The sequence below is a fragment of the Lepidochelys kempii genome, chromosome 3 (assembly GCF_965140265.1).
Source record: "Lepidochelys kempii isolate rLepKem1 chromosome 3, rLepKem1.hap2, whole genome shotgun sequence".
NCBI lineage: Eukaryota > Metazoa > Chordata > Testudines > Cheloniidae > Lepidochelys > Lepidochelys kempii.
The window spans coordinates 76,759,363-76,787,287 of record NC_133258.1 but is presented as its reverse complement, the minus strand read 5'-3'; the positions used below and the strand labels follow the sequence as shown (position 1 = coordinate 76,787,287).

Below are 27,925 nucleotides of genomic sequence, written 5' to 3'. Positions count from 1 at the left end.
CTCTTGTTCCTTTCCCTTTAGCTGGAGAAAATGTTTAGAAGGAAAACCCCCTTGTCCAGTCTCTTAAATGGTACCAAATATGGCAATAACTGTCATTTTTTGGGGAAAATAGAACCTAGTTAAGAATGGGCTGGAGCTGTTCTTGTAGCTGTTGTTAAAGTCAGATCCCATGTGGTGGCTGAGATTTTAGCTGGAGCTGGTAGCAATGTTACCTGGGCCCCCCTTTTTGGCCCAGTCTGGTCAGGACATCTCAGGATTAGGATGATGTAGGCCTGGGGTCCCAAGAGACAGTGGGGGTGTAATGGTGAAGCTTTCTTCACTAGCCTATGTCTGTTTGTTTTTTATTTTTCCCCAACAGTCTTTTTCTTTAAGGACCTAAAAGAGGAGTGATGGGTGGAATAGCCCATTTTGTCATGTCCAGCAATTGGACCTAATATTCAACAAACCAATTTTGGTTCATTAATTTTTGGACCCACATTTTTTGTTTACAAAACATGATTTTAACTTTGGGTTATATTAACAGGCTTTTTTTTGTTTGGATTAATGTAGAGTTTTTGTCTGGCTTTTTTGCACCTATTCCCTTTACATTTGTTATAGGTTATTGTAACATTTTGTGCACTTGCACTTTTTACAGTTGAACTTACGATTAGGGTAAATCTGTAGGCCCTGATGTATCACCCTGTTTTTTTTATGGCGGATGCCGTACTGTTCCCCATGGCTGACGTGTCTACTTACACAGTCTTGTTAGGAAGCAACTGTTTGAGATGAGAGGTCGAATTTTTATTATCTTTAAAGATCTTGTTTAACTTCCAAATGTTCATTAATTTTAAAGTGCAGTTATACTTTCTAGCTACACTTTAAAAAAATCATTTGGTACTTTTAAATGTGGAAAAAATTACCTTTTAATTATTTTTCTGCATTAGTGGTCACACTTCCTGTTGCAGACCCTCTTTTTGCTGCTGATGCAGGAGAGAGATCTGCTTTGAGGTGGAAGTAGGGGCAGGTAGCTCTGCGGAAAGACCCATTATAAATCTGCTACCTATTTCCGCCTTTAGAAAGTGGTCCAGGAACTGGTGGAAGCTAGTAGGATGAAGGAGTGACTCTTTCAGAAGAAGGACAGGGGACCAGGGGCTGCCCTAGACTAGCTACCAGCAACTGGCGCCCTAGGCAAACCTTGCAATTGGCGGCCCCACCCCCAAACCTCAAGGGCAGATCTAGGCTGACACGAAATTTTCAGAATAGATTTGTACACGAGAGCTAGATGATGTATCAGTCAGATTTCAAATAAAAATGCATTAAAAATGTTTATAATCTTTTTATTACAAATCCCAAATCATCCATTACGCTAGTCTGCTTTAACTGCCATTACCGCCACATCCAATATAGAAAGAAATAAGAAAACTCTTCAGTGAACTTTAACCTGTATTTACAAAACATTCAGAATAAAAAAACATTTTGTGCTCTTAAAACATGACTTTTCTTGCTTTAAGTTTTGAAAATTCAGTCACTAGTTCTTTTAGATCCAGTTTTCCAGCTATTTCATGGTCTGTTGACATTGTGGCAAGTCCAACAAGTCTCTCTTGCACCGTTGTTGAACGCAGATATTTTTTATCAATTTTAACTTTAAGAGGCTACGTTTCCCACTAGCTATGGAAACTGGCAAAGTTAAAAGAATGTGTAGAGCTATAAAAATATTTGGAAAACTGTCAGTTCATTTTCACGAACAAACTTGAGTACTTCTTCAGGAGTGGAATGTTTCTTAAGTCGTCTTGAAAAAACCTGAAGCTTGCTACACAAATCTGTAGCATCAATGTCTTTTGAATTTTCATGAGTCAATGCCGACTCCAGTTTTATACAAAATTCTCTTATCTGTTTTGCTGTTTTCTTTTGCAAGCTGTGGATATTATATAGAAAGCCAAATACTGACTCTAGCTGCTGCGTTCGTTGAATTTTTTCGTCAACCGAGTGAATAGCAGTATCAACGACTGCAAAGTAGAAATTCACTTTGAACCTTTGTTTTGGGTTCTGAATGGGTGTGAAAAGTCATATGAAAAGTGATGATTCTTTTGCTGAATGTGAACTGGCCCTGGTTCAAATTCTGTTGGAAAGCCTATTTCTTCAGCAAGCCTGAGAAAATCTACCAGTGTTCTTTCGAACCCTTCATCACTTCTGAATTCCTCCAGAATATTTTTAGTTTGCTGTGTTTTTTGAATAGCAGAATATATGTTCAAGTTCTTTTCCTGAAGCTGCTTACTGGTGAGGTTAACCTTGAAAGGGATATTCTACCACAAAATGAGTGAAGTCACAAATTTAAACTTGGAAAGGCCATTTGCAGGAGCTTCTGCATCTGAGCGTGCCATATTGCCAGATGATCCAGTAAAGGTAGTATCAGAAATTTCAATTCAGGCATCATAAATATTTCCAAATTCATAGCGAAGAGGCTTCAAAGCATCAGTGCGATTCTCCCATCTTGTCTAAGTGGTTTCACAGAGAATTCACGTGGCAAGTCAGAATCTCCCAATGGCGTGTTGAGCCTGAGAAAAACACGTTGCACCAGGTCAAAGAAACTACTTGCCTCCAAACAGCATCTAGCAGCATCATTGACAACCAAATTCAGAGAATGCGCACTACAAGGAACGAAAAAGGCCCTAGGGTTGATTTCCATTATTCTCCTTTGCACACCATTGTCTTTGCTCTTCGTATTACTCTCATTATCATAGCCTTGACCACTTAAGTTTTCAACAGATAATGATGTTGTTTCAAGCTCTTGTAGAATAGTTTGTCATAAATGCTCCAGTCTCCTTCAGCAGTATGAAACCCCAAAAATGTTCCTTTATGAGCACTTCAACATTATCTTCATACTGCAGACTTTTCCATATCCACAAAATGAATGATCGTCATTTGTTCAACATGACTCACGTCTGGTGTACGGTCCAGTATTACTGAGCAGAGAATTTTCTTTTCTTTCCATCCTTAGGGAAGGGAAATCCATGAACTTATTCGGGTCCATGTTCCACGAGAATTTGCCGCACACTGTCATCACATCTGGACCATAAAGCTGGGTCCCCATACTGTAACTTGTTTGTAACTTCCTCATCCTTTCTTCCTTCTACTTCATTTACTTCAGTTTCTTCACGTGTCTCTGAAGGTGAATAAATTTTCTCCACTTCCATATCAGTCTGATTCTGTGAGCTGCCTTCATCTAGAAGGAAGATTCCATCATCTTGAGTTTCCAAACTGCTTTTCTGTGGATGTGAGCTACCCTCGTCTCCAAGTAATATACCTTCATCTTGATGTTCCAAACTGCTTCCATGTGGATGTAAGCTAACCTCCTCTCCAAGTAAAATTCCTTCATCTGAATGCTGTGAACTGCTTCCATCTTTATTTGGATTAAAGAGGAGATATTTCAGGATGGATCCCTGCTGTTTTGCTTGGTCCTTTTCCTTTTCAGCCTTTCATTTACGATACTCAGCTGCTGATCAACAGCAGACTTCTTTCATAGAATCATAGAATATCAGGGTTGGAAGGGACCTCAGGAGGTCATCTGCTCAAAGCAGGACCAATCCCCCAGTTTTTGCCCTAGATCCCTAAATGGCCCCCTCAAGGATTGAAATCACAACACTTGCTTTAGCAGGCCAATGCTCAAACCGCTGAGCTATCCCTCCCCCCCCAATTAATACTCTTTGAATGTGAGTAGTGGCTACTAACCTGGAAGAGGAAGGAGTGGGACGGGGACTAATAATGTGTCAGAAGAAAGATGAGTAGAGATGGAGAGTGGAAATGTGTCCTGTAATAGGACAGCGTTGGGTTGAGGAGACCTGGACCTGAGAAGGAGTCTGCTGAGCAAGAGAGAGCAGACACTTCAACTGGTGAAGGTGGCTTACCCATCAGAGAACACTGGTGTGGAGTACGGAGTGAATTTTGAAAGGAAAACTACCACCTCTTTTTTCCCTTTTCCAGCATAATTCTTCAGTACTTCGTTCAACTGAACCTTTTAACTTTCTTCTAGAAAATCGACATTTCAAACTACTTAAAGATCCCTCTGAAGCTTTTCTGAAAGGGAGTAGAAACACTGAAGTGGTGCCACAGAGTGTTACCTAATTTATCCATGTTTAATGCTTAAGATATTTAAGTAACGGGTTTAAAAATTCCCTTAAAACTAGCTACAGTGAAAGGGGATTGAGAAGAATAACCACCTTCCATAATAAGTCTTAATGATAATAAAGAAGTCTTGTAAATCAAGTATACAAACCAAAAGCATGCTGCTTATCTGTATGAAAATGCCATCCTCTAACTTGTTTTGCAGGGGAAAATGTTAAATTTCTTTTTCAGGAAATGTTCTTTGTCATTGTGGTTAAACTTGAATTTTGATTAGATAAGAAAAAAGACTGCTCCCTCCTTCCACGCCTCCCCGCTTCCTTCATGAAGGTTGTTGAGCAGGGAAGAGTGTCTTTCTTTAGAGTAGCATTTTGGGACTGTCATCAGGGGGAAAAAATGTGGCATTTCCTTTCATGGATTGCAAGCAATAACCTCAAGGAAGCTTTTAAAATGTTTAATCACCTGTCTTAATATATTTCTTAACTATTTTTAACTTCTCTCCTTGTTCTGTTCATTTCCTCCCCATTCACTCTCAAAAAACCCTTCCCTGCTTAATACAAATACTGGGTAGTTGGCATGTCACCTTTCATCACAACAGTCCCATTAATTCATTGCCCATTTTGTTGTGTTTATGTGGGGCCATTGAGACCGTTTGTAATTCAGCAGATTTTGCGAAAAGCTGGCTTACTTTGTTATATCCTCCATTAGGGCAATAATGCTTTGAAATTTATTGCTAGTTTTGGGTTGTGCTTTCATGCAGTTTTTTCATTGTAGTTGGTTGTGTTTTGATGTTTGTTTGCTACTGGCATAATCTAGTGTCTTCATGCAAATGAATCACTGTAACTTAAAATAGTCCTTTTCTAGAACAGAGTGTGCAATAGACTTGTAACTAGCATTATTGAGATGGTGTGACAAGTGGCTGTTTCCATGTGCATGCTCTGAGGATCTTGCATTGAGGTGGGTTGATACTTGTCTGCTGAAGTTGCTGTGCTTTGTAAAATTCTCTCATCATTTATACACTGGGAAATAAGGAGTATTTGTATGAATAGTCTGGAATCCCCCACCTAAGAACAGGTTAGACAAACATCTGTCAGGGATGGTCTAAGTATACTTAATCCTGCCTCAGAGCACGGGGCTGGACAAGGTGGCCTTCTGAGGTCCCTTCCAGCCCTACGTTTCTATAATTCTGTGAAATAAAATTGTGCTATTTTTTGGCTAGATTCTAATATGTCCTGTTTTCGGTGTAGTCCCTTAACAGTCGCTTACAAATATATCAAATGAAAGGCATGTTTACATATCAGTTTCAACCCATAACAAGGTTTCTCTCAGCTCATAACTGTAAGAAATCTGCTCTCATTAGGTATTGCCTCACTCTTACTCTTCGAATACATGCAGCAGTTATTTTCCACTATGAACAAATGTAGTCAAATTAGATTATATACATTACATTGCAGATAAATGATTTTAACATATTTCAGATTGTTGATAAGTTTGATAATGACATAACTGGTAGTGACATGTAAGAAGCCAATTACCTGTATATGCGAATAGAGAGCCATTGTTATTGACATGGTACATTTGGAGTTTAGCCATGATAGCTGTGTAAATGATTTTTCTCAAGATTTAGTGTATGGTATTTTATTCTTAAATCCCATTCACACACACAGCAGCCACCATAATGGCTCTTTCAAAACAATTAATTAAGTAATAGTGTTTTAACAAACCTAACTTTCTTAGGATAACTAGAGAATGCTTTGCTCCAGTTAGATTTTAAAACAGAAATCTTGCAAAATTACTGCATCCGCACGTGACTTACTGAATGTTATTCCCTCAGAGATTCTTTCTCCAATTAATACTTAGAAGTTATAAGTAAAATACTGATGCTTTTGAGATTTTTTTTTTTTTGTAAATAGTCACTTCTGTTGTAACACCATTAACTCGGGGACCATTACAAAATAATCTTAAAATAAAAAGACAACCATTATACTTCCTGCAATTAGTTACATGTTACAGGTACAGAGAGAAATTAAAGTGGACCCTGAAATTCAGGAGAAAAATGTGAAGAAGCAGCTTATATGAAAGTTCATTGTAAACGTTTATTGAATTCTGTTTTCCATGTTATAGCATGAAAAGAAACGCCTGAACAACTAAAACTAAGAAGCTGGAGTGTCATTCAGTATGACAGTAGACTATTCAGCATGTCACATGTATATCTAGACAAAATGTTAAACGTTATATAAAATATGAGTAGAAGGGAATTCAATGATTATGTGAAAATATCTATAATACAAAAGTATATTATCGCCACTTATTCACAATGTGTGATGTTCGTTTGTATCTAGATGAACACATGAAATTCTTACACTTTTGCCAGTCTACTAATTTTTGATTGTATGTGTATGTATAAAAATAGGTAGATACATATTTACAAGCACATAGACTTAGAATCCAAAAACTATATATATCTAATTTGCAACAGGCATATCTGTCATGAATAGACTGATTGGGCAAGTTTTTCAGTGTTATATAATGGAAAAGATAAATACGAAAAAAATGAAATGTCAGAAGAATGAAAGACTTATAAGAGAAACTTATCCTGATGTTACATATCATTAATCAGTAGATAAACAATCCCAAGGTACCTTGGTGTATTGCCTTTGAAGTTTATGGTTTTCTAACAAGATCAAAAGAAGGTTAGAGGATATACACAAGACGTGTTTTTGTTCTGTTTTTTAAAAATAACTTTTCAAGATTGCACTACTTTGCCACAGAAGACTGAGGACTGATTTATGAGCTATTTGCTGTTAGCAAATGCTTTTTAAAGTAACTTGTGTTTTTTTTCCTTTCCCTTTAACACTAATATTAAGTGTATTTTCTCAGAGTCCAGAAAACTTCCATGGAGCAAGTTTACCTGGGTCTGGTGTAGGGGGAAATGTGAGCTCCTCTTTGTTTTACTACTTCCCCCCCACCTGAGCTCCACCCCAGCCTACATTTCCTTTACATTACATTTGCAAATGATACTAAACTGGGAGGAGTGGTAGATACGCTGGAGGGCAGGGATAGGATACAGAGGGACCTAGACAAATTGGAGGATTGGGCCAAAAGAAATCTGATGAGGTTCAATAAGGATAAGTGCGGGGTCCTGCACTTAGGACGGAAGAACCCAATGCACAGCTACAGACTAGGGACCGAATGGCTAGGCAGCAGTTCTGTGGAAAAGGACCTAGAGGTGACAGTGGACGAGAAGCTGGATATGAGTCAGCAGTGTGCCCTTGTTGCCAAGAAAGCCAATGGCATTTTGGGATGTATAAGTAGGGGCATAGCGAGCAGATCGAGGGACGTGATCATGCCCCTCTATTCAACATTGGTGAGGCCTCATCTGGAGTACTGTGTCCAGTTTTGGGCCCCACACTACAAGAAGGATGTGGATAAATTGGAGAGAGTCCAGCGAAGGGCAACAAAAATGATTAGGGGTCTGGAACACATGAGTTATGAGGAGAGGCTGAGGGAACTGGGATTGTTTAGTCTGCAGAAGAGAAGAATGAGAGGGGATTTGATAGCTGCTTTCAACTACCTGAGAGGTGGTTCCAGAGAGGATGGTTCTAGACTATTCTCAGTGGTAGAAGAGGACAGGACAAGGAGTAATAGTCTCAAGTTGCAGTGGGGGAGGTTTAGGTTGGATATTAGGAAAAACTTTTTCACTAGGAGGGTGGTGAAACACTGGAATGCGTTACCTAGGGAGGTGGTAGAATCTCCTTCCTTAGAAGTTTTTAAGGTCAGGCTTGCAAAGCCCTGGCTGGGATGATTTAATTGGGGATTGGCCCTGCTTTGAGCAGGGGGTTGGACTGGATGACCTCCTGAGGTCCCTTCCAACCCTGATATTCTATGATTCTACCCTTGTTCACCATTCTTCCACATATAGTGTGTTTTTTTTTGGTCCCTACCTGTCAACAAGTCTCTGGACAGTGTTTATTTAGAAAAACACAAACAAACAAAACTCAGTACTCTGATAAACAGACCCAGCAGTTACCCCAGTTCAAATGAAATGAACCACTGACAAAACATTTATAGCCAAAATTAATCAATATTCCCCATTCAATCCCCAATAAACTTCCACAAAACCTCTCCCCATCCCTAGAGAAGCCTTGTAGTATGTTCAAACTTGGACAACTGTGGCCCTGAGGAGGAACTGAATTTCAAAAGCCCATGGTCCTGATGAAGAATGGCCGCCTCCCTTTCTATCTTCCCCCCCCCCAATCTTACACTGACTGGAGCTTCAGGTAAGATGCTTCTTCTGACAGTTTACACTGAGGTATGTCACAGGGAGAGGCAGGTAGGTCCCAAGTCAGTTAGGGCTTTTGAGGTCAAAACTACTGTCTCAAAATCAAAATGGAAACCACCAGGCAGCCAGTGTCTGTTGTAGAGCTGGTTTAGAATGGACCTATCTTCATTAACTTCAACGTGAAGGTTAAGTATGCTCACAAAAAGAAACACAGCTTAAGAAGCAGGCTGCAGAATTCAGCACCAGCTGCATTTTCTGAATAGCTTTAAGTATTAATTATAGGAGCTACTGGTTGCAGCTTGGTAGTTAAAGTTGTATTCTCAAATAAGCATAAAAAGGGGTCTAAATTACCATTTTTCTCTTCCTGTAGTTGGTCTTCGTGTATGAAATTTCAAATAGTATTAGTTTTAACGTCCTTTGAATTTTCTGTGTAGCAACTGGCTTCCTGACCGCCCTCTTTCCACATAGCTTTCAGACACAACTCACATGTGGTTGAAAATCTGAAGTCTGATTTTTTTTTTTTAATTCCTAAAAAAAGCTTTCGATTTTTAAGTCAGTTTGATTTTTGAATGCTTCAGTTTGGCAGTAGTGCTTCTGTTGGCTTCCTGTATTTCTCGTACCACAATCCCGATTTCTTTCTTTTCTTTGTATCCTAGCCCCTAAACTCTACAGAGGTAGGAGCAGAGGGAAACTGATGAGCAGAAACTCTAGACAAGTGGAATTCCAGGCTCCATTATTGAGCTGGGTCTGACAAACATCCTACGGTTAATCACAGGGGAAGCTCTGAGTCTGCTGTCAGCCATTCTGAGAATGGGGGAACAGAACGATGAAGTGAAGCAGAGATTGTGCGGCTTTGCATGTTGGTGCAATATCTCATGCTTTTAAATATTAAAAAAAAAAAATTAAATCACCCTAGGAAACTAATATACAAAAGAATAACAAAACTTTGGGGTGAAGCACACAAGCCTGTTAAGAACCCAGTATACCTGACACACAAGCAAGAAAACAAAAAGTTAAGCTAACTAGCAGTACATCTCTCTCTCATTCGGCCCATGCCCCTCACCACTGGTTGGAGGACGCAAGAGATGACTGCGGAAGCATGATATTAGTGTTATAATCTAATGTATTGGTCCAAAGGTTCATCCAATGTCTGCTGATATAAGGAGGCTGGGGAAGAGGGAGCACATGGGGAGTGGGTCCCTGGCCCTGGGAGAGTGGAGGAGGAGACCAGGTGAGGATTGCAGGGGCCAGATGGGGAATGGCCCCTGATCAAAATTAATCCCTTTTTGCTCTGTTAGAGTATGTTTCTCATAACTAGGCTAGTTTCAGTGGGGCAGTGTAGCTCCTATTTAACATTTTGACAATGGAAAGCCATTATAAAGCTGGTCTAATCAGGCAGTTAAATTGGGTGTATGGAGTGCCCCAAAATAGCTGGAGCGTACCAGAGACTCCTGCCCCATGTGCGGTAGGATCTAATCCTATCTGAATAGTGTGTAGCTTAAAGGTAATTAAATATTACAGATCTTGGTGCAGGATGGCATTTTACCTAGTCAGGTAACATTTCTATTATATGGAAGCAGACATACCATAAGTGCCTGACTTAAATAGTAATGTAAAATGGACTAAGTATCATGATCTTTGAAAACTGCTGAGGATGTAATTGTTTTAATAGTCTAATTGCATGGCAGTATGTATCCTTGTATTTGGTTTCTGTGATATATTTGTGACTGTCAATACTTGTTTGCATTTGGTATTCAGCCACATGATTGGTGAATCCAAAGCAAATACTGTTTATGATCAATTGCAAGCTTTTCCATGAGCAGAATTGTGGGTTGAGATATAAAGATTTATGGTTTGATTTCCCAGTTACAGCACTCCCCTTTTATGGCACTAGCTCATTTAATTCGGTTATAGTAGAGCAGTGATTTTCAACCTTTTCTCATTTGCAGACCCCTAAAAAACTTCAAATGTATGTGCAGACCCCTTTGGAAATCTTAGACACAGTCTGCAGAGGGGTTCCCAGGGGTCCGTGGACCACAGGTTGAAAACCATTGTTCTGTGGTAATGACAACCTTTCGCGGACCTCTTAAATGTAGTCTGCGGACCCCAGGTTGAAACTGGTGACTCCATCCATTGGGCTTTTTGACTTATTATATGGGTGCTTTGGATGTGCGTTGCTATTTAGTTTAAAGTTTGGAATATAAATGCTGAGTTATTTGTTTAAAAATATCAAAACAATTGAATGGACCTGCTAAGCACAAGAAACAAAAGGAGACTAGTGAGCAAATTGTGAAGTTTCCAAAAAATAATTTTTTTCTTAAGACTCTCACTACATCAGATACACCCACAATCTCTTCAGCAACCACTGACAAAATCTCAGAAAATTGGCAGTGTATGTTGAAAATGTTTCAATCTTGGTAGCCCGAAAATATTCAAGCAAGATAATGTTCAAAGAGCAGACTCTGTTCAGAATGGAAATATGAATACCTCTGCAAGAACCAGTAATACCTTACTGACTGATTCCAGTGACGTTCAAACTGAGTTGGTTAGAGACGATCCCAGTGAAAAGTAAAAATTTAATGTTGAAATTTTAAGTTCAGAACAGAAATATTTTATTGTAAAACACGGCCCTGGTCAAAGTGAGGGACTAGTCCCACAGTACTTGAAGACAAATCAATGCTCTTTGGCATCTTATTATGAAACAGTGTTGAAAGTCGGACTCAAATTTAAACTAACCTGATTGTGCTGTGGAGAAAAGTTACTGCCAACCCTTTTGGCTTTTTGGGGATTGGAAAAAAAATTCAGATGACATGGCATGTATAAGTGGAAAGAGAGACGGGCAGTATTTTTCTCAAAATATAGCAATACTCAAAACAGCTGATTCATTTTGGAGCTTGATTAATATGTGATCAGTGGCATTTGCATAGTATCATTAAAAATCTCAAATTGAAAATAAGGAAAAGAGTACAGTGACTACAGGCAGGTCCTCAATTGTGGTGTTAACAGCATATTCACTTGGGCTATATCTGATCTTGCATTTTGAGGTCATAGAGATTATTGGTGAAGGAAACAGTGGTAATTTTTTTTTTCTATTGAACTATTGGCCAAATATAATCCTATTCTTGAACTCATAGGGAAGCCAAAAGACTCGACAACCCGGTCCAGTAATTGAAAATGATGTCATACAGCTGCTTTCAGGACACATTACAGAAAGTATTGTTAATGACCTTAAGAACACACTTTGCTTTGTCATAATGGACATGATCCAGAACTTATCCAAAGTTGACCAGCTAAGTTTTTTTGGTAGGTTACCATAGAAAAAGATGAAAAGGCATCCTTCCAAAAATAAATATTAATTAGTTTTTTAGGATTTCATGAAGTAAGTGATCAATCAGGTGCTAATCTTGAAAGCTATAAAAAGCATATTGAAGACAAAGATCTAGAACCATTGAAAGGATGAGGATAGTTGAAAGTAAATTTCCAGTTTATTGATTCTCCCTCCGACCCCCCTAATTTTAAGTTATATACAAAATCAATCTAGGGAAGTGAGACAAGTATGAGGAAGTTTAGATTAAAAAAATAACTTGAGAAAAGGTTCAGTAATCTTCACTTTCCTTCACTTAGTACAAGAAATTCTGCATAAAAACAAGTTTTGTTTTGTAGATACATCTGCTGCATTAAAATGACTACAAATTAAAGGATATTACCTCACCTGCCTTGTCTCTTAATATCTTGAGACCAACATCTCTACAAAAACACTGCATACAAATTAAATGTCCCTCTGATTCACACAAAATCAAAATCAGCATATGTTCTTTAAGATCAGGAAACTTTTCAGGTTAGTAAGGTCACACAGTAAAGAAAATGTAGAGTTGGGTTTTAAATACACTAAAGTACCTAGATTTAACCTTACTTACAACACATCTAATTAATTATAGTATGCAGAAAATAAATAGTCCTCACATTTCAAGTCATCTTAATTAAGTTGTAAAGTGATCTTGGCTTCAGTTTTGTAAATTGGTCCACTAAAGTAAGTATGTGTAAATAATGGGCATTCGTTATTCAGAGAAGTCATTCATTTAGTTTGCTGCAATAAACAGGAATCTGGCGTGGACATATTTTTTAAGAGAAAATAAGTGCAGTCTTAATTTACATGGCCAAATTGTTAATGCTATTTAAGAATTTAATTTTATAAGTGTGAATATCGAAATTATTCTGTCTGCAAAATTAAGGCTAATGTGAGAAGTACAGTCTGAGTGACACTGTAGTTTATGAAATTACAATAAAATACTATTCCATGAGAGATGGTTTTAGAATTTCTATTTGCAAGTAATGGTTAAAACCAATTTTAATATTTCGAACACTCTGTACACTTTATGCGCATCTTGTCTGTTTCAAATAAAGCAGCACAAATGCAAATTTATTGCATAAAGCAGCATTTTTCCTTCAAAATATAATGGGAGAAAGTATATGTAGATTTTTACTAATTTCTTGTCATTACTGTAATCTGCAGACTCTCTTCTCACCCTAACATGTAGCTTTTCTGCCAATTAAACTATTTGATTCATGTAGTAGCCACAATATTACTGTGTGGTAGAGTGACCGCTCTTGAATGGTCTGTAATGACGTGGCACCATCTCCCATGAGCACCCGCTTCTGGCCAAGTGTGTCTACAGTCTTTTTAAACATACCTGGCCATGGTATCGAGCTGTACCTCCAGAGCTTTCTCCCTGGTGGCAGTGGTTTTTTCCCCTCTGCCCTTCTGGCCCGAGCTCTCCAGCTGCACCACTGAGTCGTTCAGATCCCCTTCTGGAGGGTTTATTGCTGTCCAATTGTAAGCCACTTCTCCAGTGGCCTATACGGGGGGTTGGGGAACCTGGGCCTGCCCACTACTCTGGGTCCCAACCCAGAGACCCTAAGAATAGCAGCCATGTGCTGCTGTATCCCTTTAATGAAACTGTCTTCAATTCCCTTTGCTACTTCTCCATGGCCTTCACCGATGCTTCACCTTTAGCTCAGGGCTCTTCTATGGTTAGGCCCAGCAGCCAGTCAGGAGCTCTTTTTCACTCCCCATGTCCCTGCCCGCACTGAGCTGTCCGTGGTGCTGCAGGTTCCTTTGGCCAGCCAGGAGAACCACCTGCACTCCTTAGGTAGTTTCTTCCTGAAGCCAGTCTTTGACTATGCGGTTTCATTTTATATGGCTCTCCTAGGCTCTGATTGGCTAGACCTTTGAAGCCTTTCTAGGCTTCTTGGAGGACTTAGCGTCACAGCTCCTTTCTTGGGACAGGTGTGGGCCTCTGGGCCTAGTCCATCCCATCACATGGTCCCTTACGATATAAGCTATATATTCCATCTTGCATTTTTCTGTGAATCTGCAAGTGCTTTTCCCAGACTTGAAGAAGAGCTCTGTGTGGTCAAAAGCTTATCTCTCTCACCAAAAGAAGTTGGTCCAATAAAAGATATTACCTCACCCACCTTGTCTCTCTTGTGCCCTGGGACGGACATGGCTATAACTACACTGCATGCAACTGTGTGGATTGATGGGTAATATATTTAATTATCATGCCCTTGCATTTAGGGTCTGATTTTTAGAAGTTTATGAGCACTTCCTGAGAAGTTTTAAGTGTTCTTAATTCTCACTGATTTAAGTGTTCAGTTTAGCACTTAGTTGGCCTTAACTAAGGATTATCATGGACAGTCTGAATGTTCCATTTGTGTTAAGTCTCTCCTGTGCCATTGCATTATAATATATAAAGCCCTCCTGGGCCATAGTATTACAGTGTTTGTCACCAAAGAATAGCTATAGCTATTAATATTTTCAACACTAGTACATTCATGGAACGTTCTTTTTCAAATGACATCTGTCATGCTTTCTCTATCCAAGGGTGGATTTTTTTGTAAGAGCTTGAGCAAAATCCTTCTAGCTGCTTTTGAATTAGTCAAAGACAGGGGTAAAAACATTTTCCCTATGTTTTAATATATATTTTTTAAAAATCTAGCCATACTTTTTCTGATAGGGTTACTTTAGGAAGTCTGATGCCTTAAATTCAGTACAGTTTGAGCCACTTCTTTAATAGTAATTTTGACAAAAAACTATTTAAAATGTACTATAATTATTATTCTGTTTGTAATTTCACTTAGGTCTTTCTTGTTTTTTGGAGGTTTGATTTAGGTTACCAGTTTTCTTTAAAAATTCATTCTTAGTGCACTTTTTTCTTTTTGCTGGCATGGAAGCCTAATATGTTTTTAATTTTCCATATGAATGATATTGAACATCCTTAGTTCTCAAGTTCCCTGTAAGTTTATATCTGAATCAGACACTCTCTCCCTCCAGATAGGTTGAGACACATTTCTGTTCGATAACTCTCAGGGCCATGAAGTTCTTCTTTTAAAGAGGCAGAGTTGAATTCCTGAGAATCATCTATTGTATTAATATTTTACAGATCCAAGTAATGGGAAGAAACCACATTTAAACTGTGTGTGTGTTATCTAAGTGGTCAGGTTGTGTATCTCTGAAGTATGTAATGTTCAGGGTCTGTCATGTCACAAAGGGATCCAGGTCTGTTCCATGAAGGGAACACATTCTGAACAGAATAGATCTTCAAAGCTACTTTGTTTTTCCCTGTTTGCTGTTCTGCTGGGCTTTATGAAGCAGACTTTTATACTTGCGATGCTTCTTGCTACTTCTAGTCTGTCTTCTTGAATGTCATCTCCCATAATTTATAGAGAGATCTCATCTAACTGAAGATGGAATTTGTGCATACTGACAAAATAATTCTTTTCTGTTAAATAGTATTTACATACAGGACAAAGTCAGTGTAATACTTTGCCCTTACTGTTGTGTTTTTAACAATAGTTAAAAGATGAAAACTCTGTTTCTGATATCCTGATTCTGAATTTTGTATCTATTTAGGGAAGTCTTTGCTAGATGACCTATCTATGGTACTTGATGGATAAGATACACTTTGAAGTTATGTGAGATTCCTTTAGTTTTCTAACTAGGTGTGTCTCAGCTTCTAGCTTGTAAATCTGTTTGGGTACTCCAAATGCTATTTGTCTCTTTGAGACTTTTTCATAATATGGACCTTAGAGAGAGTTTGTCTTGCAGATTATCTCTCCTTCCATTGATGAATGTGAGGAAAAGTGTACTGTGCATTTGTGACAGAGTGACATCTGTGTGGCAACAGTAGCAACTGCTAATGTGGCAAATTTAATGTTTGGAAAATATTTAATGTCTTTTCTGATGTCTTCGCATGTGATTTAGCAGAACGAAACAAGAAAGAATATAGAACCATATGATCAACTAGCTTTCCGCAGATCACAAGTAATTACAGACCATGCTTTGGAGCTACTGTGCTATAAGATTAGTACAGGGGGAGCTAACCTGAACTTTGAGAAGAACGTGGGTGGTGCTAAGAATAAATAAAAATCTGCAATATAATTGGTGTGTCATGCTGACTGCAGTGTGAGTTAAGCAAAGGCTCACCTAAGTTATAGGCTGGCCTTTTCCATAGGAGAAATGCCATGTGCAGACATGAGTGGGGGTGTTTGTTTTCTTTTATTCTAGATAAAACATCATATAAGACACCAGCACTTCACTGCTCTCTGGGATATTTAGTTTGAATTTTGAAGATATTGAGGATTTAAGAATATGGTATTTTGTAATGTTTTGTTTTTGATAGCTTTTATTAGTGCAATCTGTTCCACTAGTACTGGATGCTGGCAGTAATATAATGGACAAAATAAGTTTCCCAAACCAGAGTTGTGGAAAATAGCATGTGCTGTCATTTACATTAGCTAGAAAATCAGTTTTACTCATCACTAACCAGATGCGTCAGAGTCCCTCACACCTTCATCCTCTCCTGGCATGCTGCTCTCTAGCTGAATCCAGGGCTTAGTTTCTCAATATAAGCTGCTGCTCTTTCCATAGTGGAATCCACAGCCAAGATGCTTTCCAGCTGCTGCTTTTTTCCCGTTTGAAACAGAACCAAAGGTGCTCTCAGAGGTCCGTGTTCACAGCTGCTTTCCTCCCTGTCCTGCATAAAGCTGCTCATCCATTCTAATCAATCAAGCCATTAAGTGAAAGAAATGTCAGGTTAAAATTGGCCCCAAAATTAGGCTTTGTAAGTCCTAGATTTTTATCATAGTATTATAGAAATGTAGAACTGGAAGGGACCTTGATAGGTCATCTTGTCCAGTCCCCTGCACTCAACGGAGGACTAAGTAATAACTAGATCATTCCTGACAAGTGTTTGTCTAACCTTCACTTAAAACATCAAATGACAGAGATTCCATAACCTCCCTAGGCAACTTATTCCAGGGCTTAACTACCCTGACAGAAAGTTTTTCCTAATGTCCAACCTAAACCTCCCCTGCTGTAGTTTAAGCCCACTGCTTTTTATCCTATCCTCAGAGGTTAATGAGAACAATTTATTTCCCTCCTTCTTGTAGCAACTTTTTATGTACTTGACTTTAATAATTTTTGTTGCTCTCCTCTGCACTTTCTCCAATTTGTCCACATCTTTCCTGAAATGTGGCACCCAGAACTGGACACAATACTGCAGTTGAGGCCTTACCAGGAGAGTAGAGCGGAAGATTTACTTCTCGTGTCTTGTGTACAGCATTCCAGCGAGTACATCCCAGAATGATGTTTGCTTTTTTTTCAACAGTATTACACTGTTCATTCATATTTAGCTTGTGATCCCCTATGATCCACAGATTCCTTTTTGCAGTACTCCTTCCTAGGCAGTCCTTTCCCATTTTGTGTGTGCGCAACTGATTGTTCCTTCCTGAGTGGAGTGCTTTATATTTATGCTTAATGAATTTCATCCTATTTACTTCAGACCATTTCTCCAGTTTGTCCAGATCATTTTGAATTTTAATTCTATCCTCCAAAGCACTTGCAACCCCTCCCTGCTTGATATTGTTTGCAAACTTTGTAAGTGTATTCTCTATGCCATTATCCAAGTAATTCTTGAAGATATTGATCAGAACAAGACTCAGAACCGATTCCTGAAGAACCCCACTCAATGTGCCCTTCCAGCTTGACTGTGAACCACTGATGATTACGCTCTGGGAATGGTTTTCCAACCACTTATGCACCTGCCTTATGGTAACTCCATCTAGTTTGTATTTCCCTAATTTGTTTGAGAAGGTCATAAGAGACATTATCAAAAGCCTTAGTAAAGTCAAGATATACCACATCTACTGCTTCCTCCTTCCACAAGGCTTGTTATCCTGTCAAAGAAAGCAGTTCGGTTGGTTTGACACTATTTGTTCTTGACAAATCCATGCTGACTGTTACTTATCACCTTATTGTCTTCTAGGTCTTTGCAAATGGATTATTTGCTCCATTAGGTTTCTGGGTACTGAAATTAAGCTGACTGGTCTGTAAATCTCCAGGTTGTTGTTATCCCCTGTGTTATAGATTGGTACTGTATTTGCCCTTTTCCAGTGCTCTGGAATCTCTTCAGTCTTCTAGGGGTTTTCGAAGATAATTGCTAATGGCTCAGATATCTCCCCAGTTAGCTTCCTGAGTATTCAAGGATATATTTCATCAGGCCCTGGCAACTTGAAGACATATAACTTGTCTAAGTAATTTTTAACTTGCTCTTTCCCTATTTTAGCTTCAGATACTACTTCATTTTCACTGATGGTCGCTATGTTAGACATCCAATCATTACTAACCTTTCTGGTGTCAACTGAAACAAAGTCATTTAGCACATCTTCCATTTCCACATTTTCTGTTGTCTTTTCCTCCCTCATTGAGTAATGGGCCTACCCTGTCCTTGGTCTTCCTCTTGCTTCTAATATATTTGTAGAATGTATTCTTGTTACTCCTTATAACTCTAGCTAGTTTAATCTCACTTTGTGCCTTGACTTTTCTAATTTTGTACCTATATTCTTGTGGTGTTTTATATTCATCCCTTGTCATTCAATTTAGTTTCCATTTTTGTTGTAGGACTCTTTTTTTGCGTTTCAGATCACTGAAGGTCTCCTGGTTAAACCAGTTTGTCTAACCTGTTCTTAAAAACTTTCAGTGAGAGAGATTCCACAGCCTCCCTAGGTAATTTGTAACATAGTTTAATTACCTTTGAAATCTTTACCTTTAATTAAATTAGGTAAAGGTTTAATTACCTTTGAAACCTTAGAAATCTTTTCCTAATGTCTAAGCTAAATCTCCCTTGCTGCGTTTTAAGCTCACTACTTCTTGTCCTGTCTTCAGTGGTTAAGTACAACAATTCGTTACGTACTTGATGACCGATACCACGTTTTGCAGAATTTGAGGCCAATAAACAGTTTCCATAATCTTTTGAAAAAGTTTGTAGACTAGTTTAAGAAATAAAACCACCTGAAACTTTAAAGCATAATGTTAATGCATGAGAATTAGCAAATTGACTAGAAAACATAAACCGTAGTAAAACTGACTAGTCTTATTGTCCAGAGAAAGACAAATTCAAAAAAGTAATCTGAATACAAAGCAAAAACTAAGTACAATAAGTAAAGACGACTTGGGTGAAATCCTGGCCCCATTGATATCAATGGGAGTTTTGCCAGTGATTTCAATAGGGCCCTTTTTTTCATTCCTTTATGTATAAAATAAAATGAGTAAATTGACAGTGGCCATGTCACTTGTTCAGCAAATAAGGATTAGCTATCCAGTTGGATGAACTCAAACTCTGAAGATCCAGCCAAATAACTAACACAAGATCAATGTGCAAGGTGATTCTTATTATAAAATAGTTTTTAAAGAAAGTTGCACTATTCTTACATTTTTATGAAATCTCACCCATGGGAATACCTATATACCCACCTGGATCAGAAGTCTCACTAGCTAATCAGCCTTTATTTAATCCAGCCAAATTTACAGTGTTAATAAGGTAGTCTTTAAATAGCTGATGTAAACAGCTCTAGTAACTGATGCACTAAATATTTAACAGACAAATTAAATGATAGTGTTCACTAGTGCAGGGGAATCATGTTTTGGCTATTTTCCTCACTTTGTTTTTAAGGTGGAAAACTGAGTTAGGTTGCGTTCTGGTTGTTCCTTGGTAAAAACTATGAATACCTAAAAAGCTTACTCCAGGTGGGAAAGTTGTGTTCCTGCCTCAAATTGATAACAGGTACTAATATTCAGTACCACAATTATTGATCTAATGAGAGTGAGGGGATTATGAAGCAACTTTCTGATTTGCATGAAGCTAAACTCAGTGCAAAAAAGAAAATGCTTCTTATTTGATTAAAAATTTACTGGCAGGTATTCTGCATATGTATATATAGGCCTCTAAACTTATTTTTAATATTATCTTAATATAGTGCCATAGGTGTGCATACTGTTTTACAGAACAAATAAAGACCAATCTGTATCTCAACAATTTTACTTTATTATCTGGATATAATACTATGACAGACTGTACCCCTGTATTCACCCTTTGCACACTATTGTAATAATCTTTATACAAAGTATGCCTTGTGAGGTATCATTTGAAAATTCATAATTTGCTCATCATTATTGTCCTGATACAATGTGTGTGGCACCATTGTAATAGAAGTTATAAGATTCCACTGTATGGTGTTGTTTAACACATATTCCAAACTAAGGCTGACAAACAGATCTTTCTCAAACAAAGGAATGTGTGTTCTGCTCAATTTGCATTTAAACAGTAAACGGAGTCATTAAGCAAGAAGGGAAACAAAGGAAGCTCAAATAGATCACGGAAAAAGCAGCAAGAAACATCTTTCCCCATAGACTTTTTGTCTCCTGGTACCCAGCTGGGAATGTTTTTCAGGAGGAGGACTGACTCTATAAAAAGGAGGGACCAACACACAAAGGAAGCCCTCTTTCAAAGTTGTCCCCATCAGACGGCCTATCACATTCATGGTCTTTGAAATGACAAAGGGAGCATTTCTTGGATTCTGGAGGAAGAGGTCCTGACCTAAGAAGTTTAGTCAGTGAGACAGCTAAAAGCATGTGGTGAGAGAACTTTGCCTTGATTTTAACAGAATTTAAATTCGGCTATGTCTACACTTGCCAGTTTTTGCGTAAAAACCATGCTAGCGTCTTCACTGGGAATCCCCATTTTGCGCTGAAACTGCTAAGTTTCAGCGCAAAAATAAAACCACCGCAACAAGAGTCTTTTTGCTTTTTGCGCTGATGCTTTTGCATGGATGTGCCAGTGAAGACTCTTGATTGCTTTTGTCCTCCGGAGCCATCCCACAATGCAGAGCAGGAGTGGCCACTCTTTGAAACTCAGCAGTCCTGCCTGCAGGTGTGCACCCTTCCCCTTTAGCTCTATTCTGACAGCTGGCGATGTCACTGCCCCGGGACACACAACAAATCATTATTGTGGAATGCTCCTGCTGCCTCCATCAATGCAATAGAATGTGCTGAGCAGAGTCAGGGAGGGAGGCGGGGGCTGAGGTGGGGTCTCCCCCTTCCCCACCTCAGGACTGGTTGCTTCTGGTGGCTGTCACACACACACATCCACCCCTGCCACAATAATGATTTGCTTTGTGTCCTGGAGCAGTGCGTAGTGGGATAGTTATCACAGTGTGCTCCTCTCATCTGTGATGCAAGTGCTGCATATGTAAACACACTCTGATGTGTGTGGAAAACAATGTGAACACAAACCAGCGCTTTTAGTGCTTTTCTATCACTGACAAAACTGTCAATGTAGACATAGCCTTGGGTACCCGTTGTGTTTTATCTGTAATTTTCTTGTAACCATTTCTGACCCTGCTTTCAGTCACTTAGTCTCTCTTTATAGTTCATAAACTTGTTTTATTGTTTATTTAAATACACTGATTAGATAAAAGTGTTTGGGAAATGCCATTCAGGGTGGCAAGTTGTGGGCTTATTTCCATTAAAGAAATAACGGACTTTATGTAAACTTGTATTGTCAAGGAGAGGGCTAGGCAGTGCAGGACATACATTTCTGGGGGGAAGTTTAAGACTGGAGTGTGTTGGAATATAACCAAGGCTGGTGAGATCCAGAGTGTAATGAAGGTGTGGCTGGCATGTTGCACAAACATTAAGGGTGTGGCTTACATGCTGGAAGGCTGCTTTTGACAGCACAGGTGGGAACTCCTTCAGCAAGGCATTGTAAAACACCAAGATTGCAGGGCAAGGGGAGCACAGCTGCTCATTAGTCTAGATTGTATCTGGGAATGTCAGATACATATTTAATGAGAGAAGCCCTCAGCTGGTTATTGGGATTAGCTATGTGGAACCTCAAAGTAAGAATGGTAAAAAGAATATGAGATACACTTGTGTTACATAAATGTCCTATTTATTTTTTTTTCTTCTTAATATTAAGAGACTTTTTTAAAGATAAGAATTGAAGGTACCTGAGTCAAGTGGTATTCCCCTAGGAATTTAAAAGTTGAGTTTGAGATAGCAGGAAAGTCAGTGAGCTTCCTTTTATCTTCTAAGGGTGAATCTTAAGAAGCTGCAGCATATAAACATGCTATATGATGTGCTAACACGTAACCATTTTCAAAACAAAAACATAATATTCCGGGATGCTAGACAAACTGTTGTACTTTAAAGGTTGACGAAATGTTGCTGAAAGCACTTAAAAATGGACATGTACACAGTCATGCAGATACTTTTTTCTTAAATACAGCAACTTCATCTAGGCTGGAAGCAATCCAAAGTTAAATCAACTCTATTTATATCAACATATCCATCTATAAATAGTGGCATAAAGTGGTGACAAGTAATTAGATTATTAAAACCATATGCCAATGAATACTTTTAGCAATGATTATGCTTACAAAATTACATTGGTGTTCCATCAGATGTGAAGAACCTTTTGACACAGGCTGTCTAGTACAGGCAAGCCATTAACAAAAGGAATATTTTAACTCCGCCTTAACCATTCATAATGGTAGAGTGAGCTTTAAAAATTGCTAAAAGGTTTGCTAGGCCTTTGCTGTATAGGGAATAGAATGTAATGAGGATAGAATGTGAAATGAAGGGCAGAAAAACTGAAATAATGCATCAAAGTGCTAGTCTGTCCAGATGTAGATCTGTAATACAAAATAATAAGCAGTATGTGGCATACGTAGTGTGGGAGTGACACACCAACAGAATACAACTTTGGAAAAAAAGGTACACTAATAGAGGGGAAAATAGCAATAGAGTGTAATACAAATGTTTTGTAAATATTGGCAATTTTTGTTAGCCAAGAAAACATTGTTAACATCTTTCAGATTCTAGGCAATGGTTTTCTAGTTATATCATAGCCTTGCAATAACTGAGTTATTAATTACTAAAGTTAATGGTAATATGTGAAACTTCACTTCCCAGAACCCTAATGCATAGTTCAATTGGTCTGAAAGATCTTCACTATGTGGAAATGTGCTTGTTAGGACCTAAACAAGCGGTCTTCAGCCTTGAGGAGCTGGAAAGCTTATTGCATTAGTGTTAACATTGATTGTAAACATGCCTGAGAAGCATTATAGTCATACAACATCACTATGAACATATTGCAAAATAATTTCAGAATGATGTTCTACTTGTCCAGTGGCTATTCTCAGACATGTGGACTCACAGAGCTCAAAAGAGACATTGGGAATCACAGGTGGAGTACCACTGCTGGAGCCAGTCAAGTCAAACTACTTTTATACAATGCATGATTGAAAAGGTTCCCAGTGTTCTCCAGAAGTGGAAATTGGCACATTTTGTATTAGTATGGCTTCTGCATCTCTGTGCAATATATATTCATATACTGACAAGGATTTTCTTTTGAGATGTTCTGGTTCTGGCTGCAGGGAACGAGATTTGCCATTGAGTCGTTTAATTTAACATCTTTCTTTTAGTAGTGTCTAATGCCTGATGAATCAGGAAAAAAAAATATTAAAAACTGCACAGTGCACTTACAGAGTTGTATATGGTTTAATTCTGATGATGGGGGAGAGGAAAGGACAATACATTTCTGACCCCCTGAAGATGACAAACTCTTTTGCTGCAGCAGAACATTTGATCATGCTTTTAATTTCAGCTTTCATAGCTACAAATTTTAGTGGATGTAAAATTATCCAGCCCTTTATGAAATCTACATTCAGTATTTGTCTCAATGACCAACTATGTCAGTGAATTCCACACTTCAGCTCTACACCGTGTAAGTGTTTCTTTTTAAAAAAACAAACAAACATGAAAATGTATTTTTAAGAGTTCTTGTTCTTGTAGCTGAGACATGGTAAGGAGGAGGGATTGCTCATATTCATCATTTTAAAACACCTTAAATTCCTTCCAATGCCTTCTTTTCAGGATAAACTGTCTGTCTTTGCAATCTCTTATCTTCCAAAAATCCCATCATTACTACTAATTATCTTCAGAGACCTTTCTAGTGAATAAAATTGGCAAAGAACTCCAGAGACAGTTACATCATTATTCAACATAGTGTCCTAATGTTTTCTGTTTTTTCTATTGTTTTTTTTAGTGCTTATTATTTACTTTTTAAAAATTACTTCTGGGCACTGAGTTGACATTCGTATTCACATAATGCACAAATCTTTTCTCTTAGAGGATCTTGATAAATGGAGACACTTTAGGGCTTGAGAAATTTAGATAATTTTGCATGTCTCTTACTGTGTTTATTCAAGTTAAATTTTGTCTGCAACCCTATATATTTTAATTTCATTTGTGTTTCTCAAATTCTTGTCTTTCACAATTTTGTCAGCCCACTTCCTGTGTTAACTCATTAATCTTCTCACAACAAATGTTTTCAAGCGCTGATTCCCAGTGGAATATTAGTATTTCAAAGTTACCTATTTGCTATACCATATATGACAGTACTTGGAACATTTCTCTACATAACTGGTACATTTGTGAAGCAGTCTAATGACTAGTTAATATTTTAAATATTGTGTCCAGGATTGACATTCCTTGTACTTTTCCTTTCATTTTGAGACTATTTCCTGTTGCTTACCCTATTTTTAATTCATGCCAGACCTTTGCACCTCGTCATGGCTATTTTCTTCAATACTCTTAATACACTGAATGCATCCGATGAAGTGAGCTATAGCTCATGAAAGCTTATGCTCAGATAAATTTGTTAGTCTCTAGGGTGCCACAAGTACTCCTTTTCTTTTTGCGAATACAGACTAACACGGTTACTACACTGAAACCTATAAACATCAACTGGCAGGACTGTGTGCATGGGGTGTGAGAGTGTGTGAGAGAGAGAGAGATTGAAAAGCATATGAGAACTGTTGTATTCTCAATAAATACGGCATGCTGCCTCTCCCCTATAAAGAGCCTGTGTGCTTCTTATAAGTATAACATATGTATCTGTTATTTGTTTTGTCCCCAGTCAGGTTTGGAAACAATTGTTCATGCTCAGAAAAGGAGTCCAGGGAAAAAGGAGTCCAGCGAAATATCAATTATCTATCAACTATCTAGCGTGTCTCAACTCATTCTGGGGAAAAAGCGATAGAGTAAATACAAACTAGTATAAAATTTTGTTAAGTATATCCTGAAGGGGTCAAACTGTTACAACAGTTGTAACTGAAAATAAGCTCTCTCCTTTCTGATATACAATATTAAAATGATGCTGTCATTTGGGAAGAAGAGAAAGCTACCGGAAATAAAAGGAACCTGCTCTCACCACCAGCCCAAGATCTGTTTAGGTGAACACACTTTCTCTGCTCTCACTGTGGCTTCCTCACTCCTCGAGTTCTACCCTCAATACTTAGCACTCAAACGCCACTTAATTTGGTTTCTTAGGAGAGATGGAAGGACACTCTTGATGCTTGCAAAGCAAACTATCTGCTTAATAGCATGACTCTGCCAGTCAGTTGCCTAGCATGAGCCCTTCCTCGTACATCTTCAAAACAACACACGCAGCCCATGCCTTCAAATATGAAGAGAGAAGCAGGAAAAGAGAAAAGAATATATAAAATTAAACAAGTTAAAGTTTTGTTTTCTTTAAAAATTCAGGTTTACTATTTACAGATGTCTGATCATATAAATAGGCATTCTAGAGCCAAAATTAGTGAGACCCATACTTCAAAATGGTAGTAAAGCTTGTCGGTATTGCTTACTTAGACTTTCAAAAAGCTTTTTATAAAATGCCTCTAATAAGAGTTTCAGAGTAGCAGCCGTGTTAGTCTGTATTCGCAAAAAGAAAAGGAATACTTGTGGCACCTTAGAGAATAACCAATTTATTTGAGCATAAGCTTTCGTGAGCTGCATCTCACTTCATTGGATGCATTCAGTTAGTTACCATCCCAGAGTCTGAATCAATCTACTTGCCAGCCAGATTGGTCGCAGAGGGGAGCAGGGCTCTGTCGGTCACTATCTGATGTTTCTGGAGTGTGGCAGGACGAACCCAAAGTCCCATGGCCAAGCACCCTGTTCTTATAGTCCTTTTTTTTCCCCTCTGTTGATTTGTGACTGGTTACTTCTTAATTGGTGTATCTTTTTGATGTAAACATTCTAATACACCTCCAAGAGGGTCATCCTGTCCTAGTTCCCATTTAATCAATTGTCCTGTCTTTAGGGGTGCCAGCCTTCACCTCAGGGTCCTCAATCTGCCCTTCCTTCATTATGGATGCGTGTTGATGGTTCTCTGATGTCCTTAAGTCTCTTCACTCCTTCTTAACCATCTGGCTATAACAATGGCCTTCACACCTTATCTTTTCCTGATTCGTGCATTTCTCATTCACACAGTGTTCTACAGAGACCTTCAAAGGTATACAACACTTTTTATGTTGTGCAAGAAAGCCATTGTAAATTAAACCTTCCTCTAATCTCCTTAACAGTCTCTAAGGTGCCACAAGTACTCCTTTTCTTTTTGACAATACAAGACCTTGTCACTTACTAAACCTTAAAACAAAGAAATGTATATTTAACTAGAGTGCCTAATTTGTAATACATATGGGAAGTATTGTAATACATAGTAGACATAACTTATCCTAAAACAAAAGGGTGACCATAATCAGTCATAAGGATTGTTCTGGTCTGTCCCTGCCTTAACATCAGTACAGACACTGTCAGTCTGTCAGTTGCATTTCTACCAATGTCCCAGAGGGTTATTCCTTTCTGTTTTCCAATGGGGTGGCTGATAAAATGAAATCAAGACATACATTAATTCTTATAGTACAAATATAAAATCCTGCTCCTACACATACTTCAATCTTGTGATACCTTCTGGCAGCAAGATTCAAGTAAATATGCTGTAAAAAAACAAATAAAATTGGACTAAAAAAATCTCTACTTCATCTTATTCCATGATTTAAAAATTCAGTCTATCCATAACTAAAGTCCCATTTTAACCCTGATTTGTCCCCTTTTGCTAAAATCCACAAAGTTACATAAAATCAGTCTCAAAATTGTCAGGCTGCAGGTGGAATTGTAGAATATGTCTACAAAATTTAAAGTGATTTGGGCAAGAGGTTGTTGAATTAGAAACTTCCCAAATTATATTGGGTGACTACAATTTGATGATAATTAATCCTTATTTAGCACTTTGTATTTATTGAATTTAGCCTGAAAGAGAGGTATATAATGGAAGTTTTTCCATTGACTTCAATAGGTGCCAAGATTTCACCTTACTGCCTTGGATCCTAGTGAGCTGTAGCTCATGAAAGCTTATGCTCAAATAAATTTGTTAGTCTCTAAGGTGCCACAAGTACTCCTTTTCGAGTACTTATTTGCGAATATAGATTAACACGGCTGCTACTCTAAGACCTAATCTATGAAAAGTTATTACATTTGCTTTTTGAGAAAGAGCAAGGGAATATCTTCTCTGTCCATTTTAGGTGTGCTTATTAGGGAACTCCTTGAGTGCAGAGTTTCCAGGTAAACAAAACAAATAAAACCCTCAAATAAAAAAAAAAAATACAAAATGGAAATTTGTAGTCCTTTTCTCTGCAGATAGATATCAAAGTGTAACCTAATATCAAGAAGCTACGATAATGGCAAAAAGAGTGACTAGAACTGAATAGAACAAATTTGAGGCAATGTAATTTTCATTTCTTAGTAGTGTTCAGAGTGGTACAAATTGGGCTCTTTTCAAGGTGCCACATAGTTTATTGTAAGGCAGGAACACTTATTCTTGGTTACCTAGTAACATATTACTGTAAAATACAGGGACTCTTTCTTTTTTCTTCATTTTAGAATAACATTCCATTGGTACTTGTAATGTTCAAAATAGCAAATGCTACTGTCAAAGTTTGACTCAGACTCACAATTTATCAGACCACTCTGTTTTATTAGCAAAGCTGCTCTGCTAATACATTTAGAAGTGAGCCCCCCGAGTGGGGCTTGTGTCTTTTAATTTATATAGTTTTTTGGAGAACAAGTTACAGAGAAGTTACAGACAAAAGAAGAAAAAGATTTTAGTCACCACCCTTCGAGATCCCTGAGACCAGTCACGTATCTTCAATTACCTGCCACCCTTAACAATCTCCTTTAACAGCTTCCAGTTAACTTAACTAATTGCCCTTCGCACCTTCCATTCTGATGCCTGCTTCTTAGATGTGCTGGCTCTATCTTAATTGCTTCTCCATTCAAAAGCTAACTGTCCCTAGGTGTGC

The 27,925-nt window shown here is 38.2% G+C and overlaps 1 protein-coding gene across 9 annotated transcripts in view; it reads left to right on the top strand.

Annotated features, from left to right (window-relative positions):
- ASCC3 (activating signal cointegrator 1 complex subunit 3) overlaps window positions 1-27,925 on the top strand; it is a 508,597-nt gene that overhangs the window by 36,662 nt on the left and 444,010 nt on the right. The gene's annotated exons all lie outside the window — the stretch shown is intronic.